Source organism: Lynx rufus, unplaced genomic scaffold, assembly GCF_022079265.1.
Source record: "Lynx rufus isolate CCGP_SWC_20201006 ecotype Redwood Valley unplaced genomic scaffold, mLynRuf1.p SCAF_3, whole genome shotgun sequence".
Classification (NCBI taxonomy): domain Eukaryota; kingdom Metazoa; phylum Chordata; class Mammalia; order Carnivora; family Felidae; genus Lynx; species Lynx rufus.
Window position 1 is genome coordinate 111,945,330 of NW_025814845.1, and position 13,855 is coordinate 111,959,184.

General features: G+C 37.2%; 2 pseudogenes; both read left to right on the forward strand.

Annotated features, from left to right (window-relative positions):
* Positions 1-6,564: 6,564 nt before the first annotated feature.
* LOC124521138 (SNW domain-containing protein 1-like) lies at positions 6,565-8,186 on the forward strand (annotated as a pseudogene).
* A 5,259-nt stretch (positions 8,187-13,445) lies between these two features.
* LOC124521486 (uncharacterized) lies at positions 13,446-13,610 on the forward strand (annotated as a pseudogene).
* Positions 13,611-13,855: the final 245 nt, after the last annotated feature.

Consider the following 13,855-nt stretch of genomic DNA (forward strand, 5'->3'; position numbering starts at 1 on the left):
TCCTGTTATTCTCCCTCTGGGACTCTTATGGTAAGGACATTATTGCTCTTCATGGAAACACAGAGTTCCCTAAGTCTCTATTAATGATCCAATAGTTTTCTTTCCCTCTTCTTTTCAGCTTCATTATTGTCTATAATTTTATCTTCTTATATCACTTATTCTTTCCTCGGCTTTTCCATCCTCATTGTAATTACATCAGTCAGTTTTATTTCTCAGGGATAGCATTTTTTTATTTCAGCCTGACTAGTTTTTCAGTCTTTTATCTCTTCAACAAGTGTTCCTCTCTTGTCCTTTATGCTTCTTTCAAGCCCAATCTTCTTTCAAGCCTATTCTTATGACTGCTGTTCTAAAACTTGTTCAGATATATGGTTTATATCTCTTTTGAGAAAATCCCTGGCTGTGGTTTCTACTTGGTCTCTCTTTTGGGGAGAATTCCTCCATCTTGTCATTTTATCTAGGTTTCTGTCTTTTGTCTGTAATTAAAGTTTCTTATGTTTCCTGTTCCTGAGAGTAATGCTATGTTAAGGGGCCATACACTGTTCAGGTCCAGGCACTTCAGGAAGTGTTTCTGGTGTATGCTGTGTGCACTCTGCTATTGTGATTTGGCTGTTCTTTCCTCCATGTCAGTCCTCTGCAGAGTTCCTCCTTGTTTGTAGTGGGCAGTGTTTGTACCTTTAACTAGGTGTGCTTTGACTTGTTTGTTAAAATAAGCCTCATTAAAAAACAAAAACAAAACAAAACCTGTTCTAAAAAAAGAGAAAAGGAAAAGGAACAAAAGAAGGCAAGCAAACAAAAAACTATAAGCCTTATTCCAAAGAAAAAGGAAGGAAGGAAGGAAGGAAGGAAGGAAGGAAGGAAGGAAGGAAAAGAAAGAAAGCAAGCCTGATCCCCAAAAAACAGAGAAAGGAAATGAAAAAAACAGAAACAAAAACAAATAAACACAAAACAAAAAACTGTAAGCCTGATTTAAAAAAAAAATAAAAAAAATAAAGAACTAAAGCCAACACTTTGGAGCACTCTATGTTCAGTAGTCTTGGTGCACGTGGGGGTCCTATGTTGGTCTTCTGGGGGAAAGGCCCGCTATCCTGGCTGGTAGTCAGACCTTCCCTAGTAAAGATGCCCCTGCAGGGCACAGGGAGGCCTCCAGCCTCCATTGGGGCACTGTGTTGCTCACTGAATTCCCACAGTGCTTGTGAACTGGGGGAAGATGGCGCCACCCCTCTCTCTCATCCCCAGGGCAGGGATATCTCACCAGCTGCCATTCCAGAAAACCCTCACAGATGAGTGAGCAATCTCCTTTTCTGAGTGCTCAGTTTCTGTCAGGTCCCCACTCTCAACTCCTGTGTCTGGGCTTTTAACGTGGTGCCACAGTGTTTTCTCTCTGGCGTGCTGTGGGAATTCAGGACTCTAACTCTTAAGGGAACTGGCAAGGTATGGACCCACTACCCTCCTCTGGGGAAGAGCTTTGCAGCACTGTGCTGGCACTGTTCTGTCCCAGAAAAGCAATCACATGGCTGCACAGTGCCTGGAATTTATGGTGAAGCACAGCGAAAAGCTGTGATCAGGTTATCCACCCTCTGGTCACACCTCGGCCCCCTATCTTTGAAGTGCTATTCAAAGACTCAGCCAGGTCTTTTGTCTTTGGAGAATCAATATACCCTCTTCTAAATGCACTCTAAGAAAAGGAATATTGTCTCCCAGTGCCACCCAGTGGATCCCCACACTACACTGTCTACTGTCCACTCCCGGGCCTCAGCCCTCCTTCTCCCCAGGAGCACCACTGTCTGCCTGGATCAACTTCAGTGAATGGCACCAACTTTCAAAACCTCAAAACAGTTTTTGAGCTCAACTGTTTGCAAAAACTTGTGGTAGTCTGTTCCTCCCTATTCCCCAGTCAGTGATTTGGGAGGGGGGCGGTGCTTTTCATGCACAAATCCAATGTGATGCTTTCTCCCCTTCTTTGCTTCTCTTCATGAAAAGAGCTCCCTACCCTCTGTGGCACTGAGGCTTTTATCTCCCCCAATTCATGCCTCTGCACCTCATACCTGCCAAGTTCTCTCTCTCTCTCTCAAATTGTGCAGACCTTTCTCCCAATCCTCAGATGGATTTCCTAGGTGTTCAAAATGATTTGATGTTGATCTAGCTGTATTCAAGGGATGAGGCAAGCCCAGGGTCCCCCTACTACTCCACCATCTAACTCTGAATTAACTTTTGACTTGTCAAATATACATATACTTTCATTTCTTTAATAGCATATTTTTCAAAGAAATAATAGAGGCAGTAAAGCATCTAGATGAAATTCAGAAATGAAAACTAGAGCACTATATGTAAAGATGGATAGATAAAAGGCTCATTTTCATAGACATCTAGGCTACATACATTCGTGTTTGTGCTATATGATGACTAAGTACTAAGTGTACTTATCAGGAGAATGAGAAACCCTGCAGAAGCATAACACATGCACAGATGTTTGCAAATACTACATCCTGAGAAGTTTGGAATCATGTCTGACCCCTCCACCTGCAAATGGTTAAAACTTGAACAATTTAAGCAACATTTCTGATACCCAGAATTATATATGTTAGAATTTTTGGAAACATCACAGATAATTGATAAAAGGGCCATTAGCTTTTCTTATAATAGAAGATAATTAGCAACAATTCTGGATGGTAATAGTTTATAAGTATTTTACAAATACCTTTAGATTTATTTTGGATTCATTATGATACTCCTATATCAACCGACACTCCTCAGTCAGGCAACATATGCTAATAATTGTGGTTTAATTCATAGAAGTACTTAAGCCAGCAATGAATTGGTTCATTTGTTTGAAATATGAAAGGAAATCAAAGTTGAGTTAAATTTTGTTTTCAATATATCCATTCAATGAGACAATGTATGTGCTTTATTCATACTTCTTTTAGTTCTGATGATAGATTGCTTGAATAATGCAGTAAAATACAGAAGCCACAAACAAAAAATATAATGGATTTTGTATAGACGGTGATTAGTTTCAATAATTAAAGATTATATCCAATTAAATGGTGGGGCAGCCAAGTCATAAATTTTATTATTGTTGTTAGTGTTGGTTGTTACTGTTTATTGTTAAGTAAGATTTAGTAAATAAGATCAACATACATTTGAATTTAGAAGAGATTTGCCAGAAATTATTTCTTCTGGGTGAACAGAAATGGATATTTATTGCAACTGCAGAAATGGTAAAAATCGGCCGCTTAAAGTCAGGCATATTTAAGGAACTCATTATTTCTACTCAAGTATTCATTAAGTATACTTGGAAATGAACATTTAATGATTTTGGTTAAACATCAGAGTAAAAAGGTGTACTCTCAAATTATAAAATCTGTATTTTCCTTTACTAGGAGTTTAAAATAAGGGTAGTAGAAAAGAAAAATTACTTGTTATAAAATTTAGTTATTGAGATTGGCAAGTAATAAAATACACTGATTTAGAATTATTTGCTAGAACAATGGTATCTGTATATCTACAGTTGCAGTAATTTTAGAGCTTTTCTGACTGCTATTGAATGCTTTAAATGTGCTGTGACAAATTAAACAATCGTGTTTATGTGCAATTTACAAAGTTCTTTTAATTTGCTTTGTAATAAATACATCTTGAAACTACAAACCTTTAGGGGCACCTGGGTGGCTCAGTTGGTTGAGTGTCCGACTTCAGCTCAGGTCATGATCTCACAGTTCATGAGTTTGAGCCCCACGTTGGGCTCTGTGCTGATAGCTCAGAGCCTGGAACCTGCTTCTGATTCTGTGTCTCCCTCTCTCTCTGCCCCTCCCTTGCTTGTGTTCTCACTCTCCGTCTCTTCTCTCTCAAAAATAAATAAACATTAAAAAAAAAACATTTAAAGGCAATTTGTATGATATTCCAAGAATCAAGTTTTTAATTCATATAAAACATTAGAGCAGTGTGAAATATATTATAAAAGATAACATTGAAAAGTAAAATGACTATAAATCATTAATTATATATATATTTTAAATCCTTGAAATCCCTCAAAAAGCATTATTTATGTAAGTGAAAATAAGAAATTATATTTCAAAAAAATGCATGCTCTGGGGGTCCTGGAGCAGACCCTGTGTCGACGAGCCAGATGGCTGTTAGCACATTTCAGCAGTTATTTGTTACTGACCACTTGCTATGTGTCAGTGACTGATCTGTGGGCTTCATGAGTTTTAACCCGTTTAATCCAGGCTATTCAGTAACCTGAGGAGACAGGAATTCTTATCATGCCCACTGTCACACAGATGCTATGAGAAAGATCTGGAATTCAAACCCAGGCAGCCCAATTGCCATTTGGCACCTTTAACGACCAGCCTCTTGCATCTTTTGTTTAAATGTTTATTGAGAGAGAGAGAGAGAGAGAGAGAGAGAGAGGACAAGGGGCTATGCTATTATAATTAATGAAAAATGTGCTAAGTATACTTTTGTGAGCTTTGCTCAATCAATTTTGATAATATAATCCATTTAAGAAATAATATTTTATGAACTTATTTGCCTTTTAAATACACTTTTCTGAAATTTTTGCACTCATATGTTTTGTGGTTCTCATCTGCACACTCATGTTTCCTATCATCTATCTTTTTGTTTTTAGTTTGCAATTATTCTTAATATCTATAATATATCTAAAGGAAAAAAAGAGTAGTAGACAGGACCAAGTGTGAACAGCATGTTCACACAACATACAGATGCCAGCTCAATGATTATTTAAGCTTCACATTCCAAAATGATAATGTGCAGATTAATTTACTTCTAAGCAATTATATAAGATATCATATGTAAATGACCTATCAGAGTTGCTATCTAATAGTATTTATGTTATGCATGTTAGTTCTGTCCTTTTATTTCTGGGTAGAAATTATCTGAACATTTTGCAAAATGATTTAAGAGGTGTACTCTCCTCATTTATTGCTATCTATCCCATGGGTATACAAAAAAGAACAATAAATGGCCACAGCATTTGGGGATCTCTGTCTCAGAAAATCAGTGAAACAATATTATAAGCAGTGGGTTCACAATTAAACAGACAGTATACATACTTCCCATGGTAAAATTATTGTTTTAATTATCAAACCTCTTCATTCGACGGATCTAAATAATATTGTTTTGAGTTAAATTAAGCATACCCTTGGATTTATCTATACATCCCCGATGTCAACTCCAAAGTCAAGTAGATTACAGTTTCTTGTTCCTATTCATAAATTCATAGTTTTTTTTCTTTTTCTTTTTTTGATTTAGGCATTCCAAGAAACAGTTAATCTTTCACATATATGTCTTTAATATATCTGATGAACTCTAATACTGAAGTAAAAACTAAAATACATCAGAAAAACACTAAGTTTGAGGCTTGACAATGCATTTATTCTGACCATGTGTTAGTGTATGTAGATACATGTGTTTTCTTTTTATATTTGAACGTTATCTTTGGTTTTCCCAAGTATACAAATGGTAATTTTGTGATCTTGTGCCCTTAATAAAAAGAAGTAAAGACAAATCTGCCACAATCATCATCCAATCCTACTGTGAGCAAATTAGTTTCTCATGATCACCCACGAGAGGCAAACATCTTCTTCCAGAACACTGGGGTTCCATTTCTGTTACTGCTTCTGGTACAGCAAATGACACTTTGGTGCCTGATAGAGTTTATTTGCCTCTTAGGTATACCACACTCACTGAAGCATTACACAATAATATTAACTTGGATTGTAAATTCAATGAACCAGTGCACATCATCCCCAGTTCTATGCTATGCATAGCACCTAATTCACTGTAGGAAACTGTTTTCAGTTTGAATATTAGCCAAGAAAAAAAATTATAAGAACAAAGGTAGAAAATTACGAACAATAACATTAAAAATTAAGGTATATGTTAATTTTTCTTATCAGTTGCATATCTGCTACTCCTAAATTTTCACTTCTCTAGAACCTAGTTCTATTCAACTAGTTTATTATTTTTCTCTAAGCATGTGTTGCCCTCTCCACCTTTTTAAACCTCGTAGTTGTTTCTATCTTCTATACTGATGATCTCACAGTCTCTATAGCTGATTTTCCTTGCAAGCTTCCTCTACTTTTCTTCTTAGTCACAAGACAGGAATGTAGCAAAAAGCCAAAATAAGAAAAAAAAATAATACCATAAAAAACTAGTTTTATCTCATAACCTTAACTTATATACCCCTTTTCTACTTCAACTAGAAAAGAAATTATAGTACTCGGATTTATTTATGCTCTCCAAACAAGACAATCTATTTCCAGAAAATTTATTTCACATTTTAACTCTTGTCCCTGTATCTGTATAAAATACGTTCAAATAAAAGAAGAAACACAAAAAAAGAAATAAAAGATCAAAACAGCAATAAGTTCAGAATGTTTCTTTTTTTGAAAAACAATATACCTGTAAAATGGCTTCAGTAAAGCTAATACAATGTTTATAATAAAATTATGTGTGTATGTGTATGTGTTGAAGATAGTAGGTAAGATGATACAGTAGAGAACATCTAAAAAAAATCATTACGGTTCACTCTGGAAGAAGAACAAGATGTTTACCAGCTTTTTACCTTCACCTACTCAGCTATCTTAGGACCAGCTTGAGGCTGAAGAAAAGGGAAGATCCCAGAGATCACGACGGACCTCTCTGGTCTCTCAAAGACCATATGGGGTACCAGAAAAACTGGATACTGTGATTATTAGAGGATTTTGGAGCTGGAGGTACTTTTCCAGAGACCTATATTGCCCAGTATCCACTAGATATGTGATGAAAGAAAAAAAAATGTCAAATGCACAGGCCATTCAGGTAGATCCTGAAGGAAATTTAAATATAATGCAATTGCTCATCCAGGACAGTCAAACAACAAGGTCATTTATGGCAAGTACACTGACCTGGTTCCCAAGGAAGCCATGAATGCAGATGATCCAGACCTGCAAAGACCTGATGAAGAAGCCATTAAAGAGCTAACAGAAAAGACAAGGGTAGCCCTAGAAAAATCTGTATCATAGAAGGTTGCTGCAGCCATGCCAGTGTGAGCAGCTAATAAACTGACAGCTGCTCCGTGTATTTGATACTCACCATCTCAACCAAGAGTGGCTTTCGACTCTGGAGCTAAACAGAGAGTTATTTGGATGGTGATAATGCTGAAAGATACAGTGGAACCTCCAAGGTTCAAGATTAATAAGAAAGCTCCCCAAGGACCACCTTCTCCTCCTGTGCCTGTCATGCATTCTCCTAGCCAAAAGATGACCATGAAGGAGCCATAAGAATGGAAGATTCCTCCTTATATTTCAAACCGGAAAAATGCAAAGGGTTGTACAATTCCATTAGGCAAATGTTTGGCTGAGAGCAGAAGAGGGTTGCAGACATTTCGTCTCAATGAGAACATTGCCAAGCTGGCAGAAGCCCACTATATTGCTGGCCAGAATGTTCATGAAGCTGTAAAAATGCATTCTCAAGTAGAGAGAGAGATGGCTCAAAAAGAAAAGAAGAAACATGGAGAGAATCTTAGAGAAACAGCCCAGAAAGCCAGTGAGAGAAGAGCTGGGATCAAAACCCATGTGAAAAAAGAGGATTGGGAGGCCCATGGGAGGGATGAAATCTGGCATGACAGGTAAAAAGACAGACCACATGACTGGAATCTTTCCAGGGAAGCTCCTAATAAGAGGTCAAAACTACAGACAAATGAAAATCGAGGTATCAGTGACGTCATCGCTCTTCATGTGCCCAATCCTCAAATGTCCAATGACGTTCAGTATGACCAAGTGCCCTTCAAGCAATCCAAGGGTATGGACAGTATTTTTACAGGTGTAAAAAATGAAATTTACAATGTTTGTGATCAAGTCTGCAGAGGTGTCAAAGATAATGGTGCAGAATATTTACAGGCCCAGTAAAATTCTGGACAAGGTCAGGTATGGTGATGACCTAGAAGCCAGAATAAAGACCAACAGAGTTGTTCTCAATAAGGAGTTTTCTGGTTTGGACCACAGACAAAGAGGCCGAGAAGGACCAGTTCAGTTTGAGGAAGGTCCTTTTGATTTGGACAAGTTTTTGGAAGAAGCCAAATAGCCAAGTGGCTATAAAAGACTCAGATAGCAACCACCCCAAAGAACATGAGCATGAAAACAAGTAGAGGAGGAAGGAGTAGTTACACCTCTCTCCATAGTGAATGAACTTTTGGGGTACCTGGGTGGCTCCATTGGTTGAGTGTTCAACTTTTGATTTTGGCTCAGGTCATGATTGCAAGGTTGTAGGATAGAGCTCCACATCAAGCTCTGCCCTGAGCATGGAGCCTACTTAAGATTCTCTCTCCTTCTCTGTCTCTGTCTCTGTCTCTCTCTCCCTCCCCCTCCACTTCTCTCCCTGACTCACATGCTCTCTCTCTCTAAAATTAAAAAAAAAAAGTTTAGGCATCTGGGTGGCTCCATCGGTTGAGCGTCTGACTTCAGCTCAGGTCATGATCTCACGGTTCATGAGTTTGAGCCTCACATCGGGCTCTGTGCTGACAGCTCAGAGCCTGGAGACTGCTTTGAATTCTGTGTCTCCCTTTCTCTCTGCTCCTTCCTTGCTTGTGCGCTCTCTCTCTCTCTCTCTCTCTCTCTCTCTCCCTCTCTTTCTCAAAAGTAAATAAACACTATTTTTTTAAAAAAGTTAATGAACTTTTATCCATAACCCTACTGATACAAGTCAGGTGGGGAAACACTTTGTAAATGGCCAGAATAAAAACCAAATCTAGGTGTCAGACCCCAACACTACTTTTTATTACAGGAGTAAGCAGAAATGGAAAATTATCCGAACTATTTAATTTTTGTGTTCGTGCTTCTACATTTTAGCATTTGTAGAACATACTGCCCCATTCATGATATTAAGACCACTCCCTTTTGTGTGACATTAATACTTTGGGGTTGATACGTTGTGTAAGAATGACTGCTGATGAATTAAGTTGCCCCAACCACAGTGAGTAGAAGGATATCCATTCACATAGTGGACCAATCCTACCACACCACATTTGCCTCTATTGTGGTGTGTTTTAATTTGGAATGGGGAAAGTCAGCTCTTTCTTGGCACAATGATTTGTTTTAAGTAAAAACATTTAGACAAAAATAAAAACAAAATATAATCACTACAGACTTGCTTAAGCTACACTTGGGGAAGCTTACTGTTAGAGAATATTATGTATCTTTTGGTCTAGCATAACTCACAATGCTACGATCTTTTTAATGCCCCTCAAAAATGATTGTGCAATATTGATAGCCCATTTCTTTATGAGATCATCCTGAATGTGGGTGAGTTAGATGGAACCATGCAGAGCTTAGCAAGACAATTAGGAAATGAACCTGAAAGTAATAAGCAGAAATATAAAAATCATTTCTTAGAAGTTGAATGGAAGGGGATAAAAGGAGATTAAATATTAGTACAGAAATGCAAAAGAAGAAACAAGAATGGGTATTTAGACACAATGGGAAGAGAAGAAGGAAAAGAACAGAGGAAAAGAGAAGGTAAAGGCAAGGATTTAGTATCCAGCTATCACTAATTCCCTTTGAAGGGCAATTCTCACATCTTTACACAGTTGGCTTCCGCATTTTAATCAATAATAGCTCATCCTGTGTTAGAAGGTCTTCCTTACATTTATTGAAATGTGCAAACTCTTCTCCTGGAGGCTTGTTTTCCTATAACACCTTGCTACCTCATGTGGAGTCTTTAGACCATCAATGGCAGCATCACCTGGGAGCTTGTTGGAAATACAGGCACGCAAACCCTACCTGGGCTTATTGAATCACAATCTGCAATGTGACAAGACCCAAAGTAATTTGTAAGACACATAAATACTTAAGAAGCACCACATTTTATATAGTTTTACATGTTAAAAATAAGACCGCATTAAAATCTATGAAATTTCAAACCAGAATGATGAAGCATGGAAGCGATCTTTCAGTGTTTGGATGACTTTTATACTGGGAATTTAGGATTATAGCAGGACAGCAGAGAGGCTGGAGGACGAAGTGAGCACAGGGAATATAGGACAGACTTTTGGAGGCTGACTGAAATTTTTTGGCAAAGTCAGGAATAACAGTATAACACATGGTTCCATCTGAAAAGCTTTGAAAAAAAACTTAACATTTTACTGGAGATGTAGAGAGTCACTCATTGCCCTGAATCTCTTGTGTGTCATGTAGGGGTATTTGGGCCATAGATATATTTTGGATTATAGTAAGGTGTCTTTACTGAGCCCTAGTTGGAGTTTTACTGTAATAAATGGATCGATTAATCCCTTAGGCATTAGTTTGCAAAACTTGATATCTATGTCTTGCTTGTGGATTATGTGGGGTTTTGTAGGGTAATAGGGGAAGGAAGCAAACAATGAAGGAGCATGGTGCTTTCTGAAGCTTTACTACCATCAAGGTGCTTTCAGAGCTTGCAAAGACTGAATAGCTGAGGTGATTTTCTTTTCTTTTCTTTTCTTTTCTTTTCTTTTCTTTTCTTTTCTTTTCTTTTCTCTTTTCTTTTTCTCTTTTCTTTTTTCACTTTTCTCTTCTCTCCTCTCCTCTCCTCTCCTCTCCTCTCCTCTCCTCTCTTTTCCTCTTTTCCTTTTTTTCTTTACAAAACCATTGTGAAATTCAGCACCATAGAATACTGGTTCTCAAAAATGTCACCAAAACAGCCTATTAGTAACAGGAGGCTAATTTTAATGCTTATATGATAAGGAGTAAATATATATTTATATTTTATTTTATTCTGACAGTATATACAAGGTTTCTGGATCAAAGGCAAAACTGATTATTTATTTATAGAATATCTTAGTACTGTTTGTCCATGCTCCATTTTCTTCCAGGAGGCAACATGGTGAGAGTCAAACAGACCTGCATGTGGAGGGGAGTAGAGAGGACCTATACTATAGGAGAAGAATCAAAATTTTGAAATTGGAGGCTTAACATATAGGTGTTGGCATAGTAACCCCACTCCTCACTCCAGTCTGTGTAGAGATAGATGGGTCTTTTTTTAGTTTGGAATGTAAACAAATCCTTTCTTAGGGAGAGAAGGGGAAAATCACCTAGGTTTTCACATTTAGAATGTAAACATTGGCTCTGGATTTTATTACCATTTGAAATATAAACACATGGCTCCAAAACTATCACCTTAGAATATGAGAAGTAAATGATTTTAGGAAAAAAAAGATAGCTTCTTTATCATTATAGAGCGCTCTTTATCTCTGTTAGAAAGTCCTGTTTGTGCAGAGGAAGAAAAATATTCACATTCTAACATGAGAACACCACTTTGACAGTGCCATAGCAACATCTCTGAGAGAGAATGACAAAGTTGGGATATTTGTTAAGATTTTGATGTCTTGTTTATAGAGGGTACTTCAGAGGAGGGGCTCAATTAGGATAAGAATCGTGATGGAATAATTTAGAATTGGTAAGAACAGCCAGGCAAAGATTTGTAGTAAGGGATTAAAGGAGTTGTAAGGTGTAAACTATTATTTGATGCTTCCCATTGAAGAGTTGCTGTATCTTTCAAAAAGTTCCTGGAATGAAACTTTTTGGAATTTTACATTGCTGAACAAGAGTGTTTTAGCACAGTAAACTCATATTAATGAAGATAATGGGATAGAAAATTTAAGTTAATGTACATTCATTTTGATTTTCCATCCATTTCATGTATCTCTGGTGTCAGTTAACCAATTCTCTATCAGGATCCACACCCCCTTCATACCACAGCTTGATCCATCTGTTGATGATGTCCCTTAATTGGATCTCTGCCTCTGGTAGAGCAGCAAATCCATGCGATGAGCAATACATCTAGAAAAGAGATTGGAACATAAAAAAAAAGAACCTGAGTATTTGTGAGACATAAACTTCTTGGGAAGTTTAAAATATTTATGACCCTAAATATCGTGGCATGAGGAGCATCAGGGGAGATGCCAAAGTCCTTCCTACATAAGGCAGCAGAAACTAAGACTCATTGTCATTTGAGCATCTATGTAAAATGAGTTTATGTTTACCTCTAGGTCTGTAAATCCTGGCAAGCTTGGGTTTTATCACTCAGCTTCTGAAGAGGCAATGAATTTTAGACCATTCTTCCTTCTTAAGGAAGGCCTGTCTTGCTGTATACTTCCCTCTTATGTCTGCCTTTGCTGCATCCCACAGGTTTGGGGCTGTCATGTTATCATGACATTTATCATTTATTTATTTTTGAGAGACAGAGAGAGGCAGAGCATGAGTGGGGGAGAGGCAGAGAGAGGGGGAGACACATAATCCAAAGCAGGCTCCAGGCTCTGAACTGTAAACACAGAGACCGACAAGGGGCTCGAACCCACAAACCATGAGATCATGACCTGAGCTGAAGTTGGATGCTTAACCCACTGAGCCACCCAGGTGCCCCAAGATTATTTTTCTCTTATCTCATTGTTTCACAAAATATTGGTTAATAAAAATACATCAACAAACAATATGCTATGAAATTATGCAAAGAAAACCATAGGAAAATGTGTGCATGGGAAAGCTATAGAAGAGAACAAAGAAAAATTATATTCATTTGTAAAGCATTTTTTAAGTATAAACAAAGAATCATGTGTAGGTACATTATCACTTTAAAATCTAAAGCCCGATTAATTTGTTTTTTTGTAAAACCTACTTGCATTTGTAAATAAATTAGAATCATCAAGTTGTGAATCAGATTAGGAAACTGAAAACAAATCAGTTAAACGGATGTCTCAGTAAAATTGTAAGCTTTTAAGAAAGTAGCAAAGATTATTTGAAGATAGCTCAACTTCTGCATTAGTACAAGATAGTGAGTTTTGCAAATTGCTAATCCTGTAACATGCTCCATGAAAACGGAGTATGGGAAAAATAAACTTTAGGAGGGCATTAACCATGAAAAATCTTGCAATAAAGAAAACTCTAACCTTGTTTAACTCACTGTCTGCCGAACTTAATTAGCCATTACATCTTTTACTTCGTACATCTTTTTAATACAGAATAGCTAACACAAATGTTTTACACTCTGTCATGGATTTGAATAGCATCAGTAGCTTGCTGTGCAAAATGTGCACCAGCAGCATTGGAACCAGCTAGGACATTGTGAGAAATACAAAGTTTATCACCTTGAAAAACTGAATAAGAATTTGAATTTTATAAGTTCCCTAAGTGGTTCATAAGCATATTAAAGTGACAGAAGCAATAGTATAGAGCATTGCTTTCCAGCCATGACTGAACATGAGAATAATGTGGAAATCTTCTGATACCGGTGTCCTGGGGCCACACTAAAAAACTTCTGCTGTAAGGGTTTGGGAGAAATTCAAGAGTATTGTAAGAAGCTCACTAGCTGATTCTAATTTTCAGGCAGATTTGAGAACTGTGGGGAAAGAATAACACCATTTAAGGAACATCACTAAGGAGTCTTTCTGCCTCAATTAATAGCAAAGTCATAATATCACTTCTTGGCCATTTGGCTAAGATCAAGTATAGTATCTGTTCTTATCAGTTTAATAGCAAAGTCATATTTATAATAGTTTAAGCCAAAACCTTGGAGGTTTTCTTGACTTTTCACATGCTACCTTTAGTCTGTCAAAAATCTATAGGCAGGGGCTTCCATTTTCAGCCAAGGTGGATTATCAGGAATCAGTACATAAGGTTTACCCTCATGCACATGACTTATAAAAACTAAACAACTACACACACACACACACACACACACACACACACACACAAAACCCTGCATATGCAGTTTTCTTTTTTCTTTGAAGAAAATTGCATTTAGTTTTATTTTATTTTTTTTAATATGAAAGTTATTGTCAAATTGGTTTCCATACAACACCCAGACAGTTTTCAAGACACTAGAC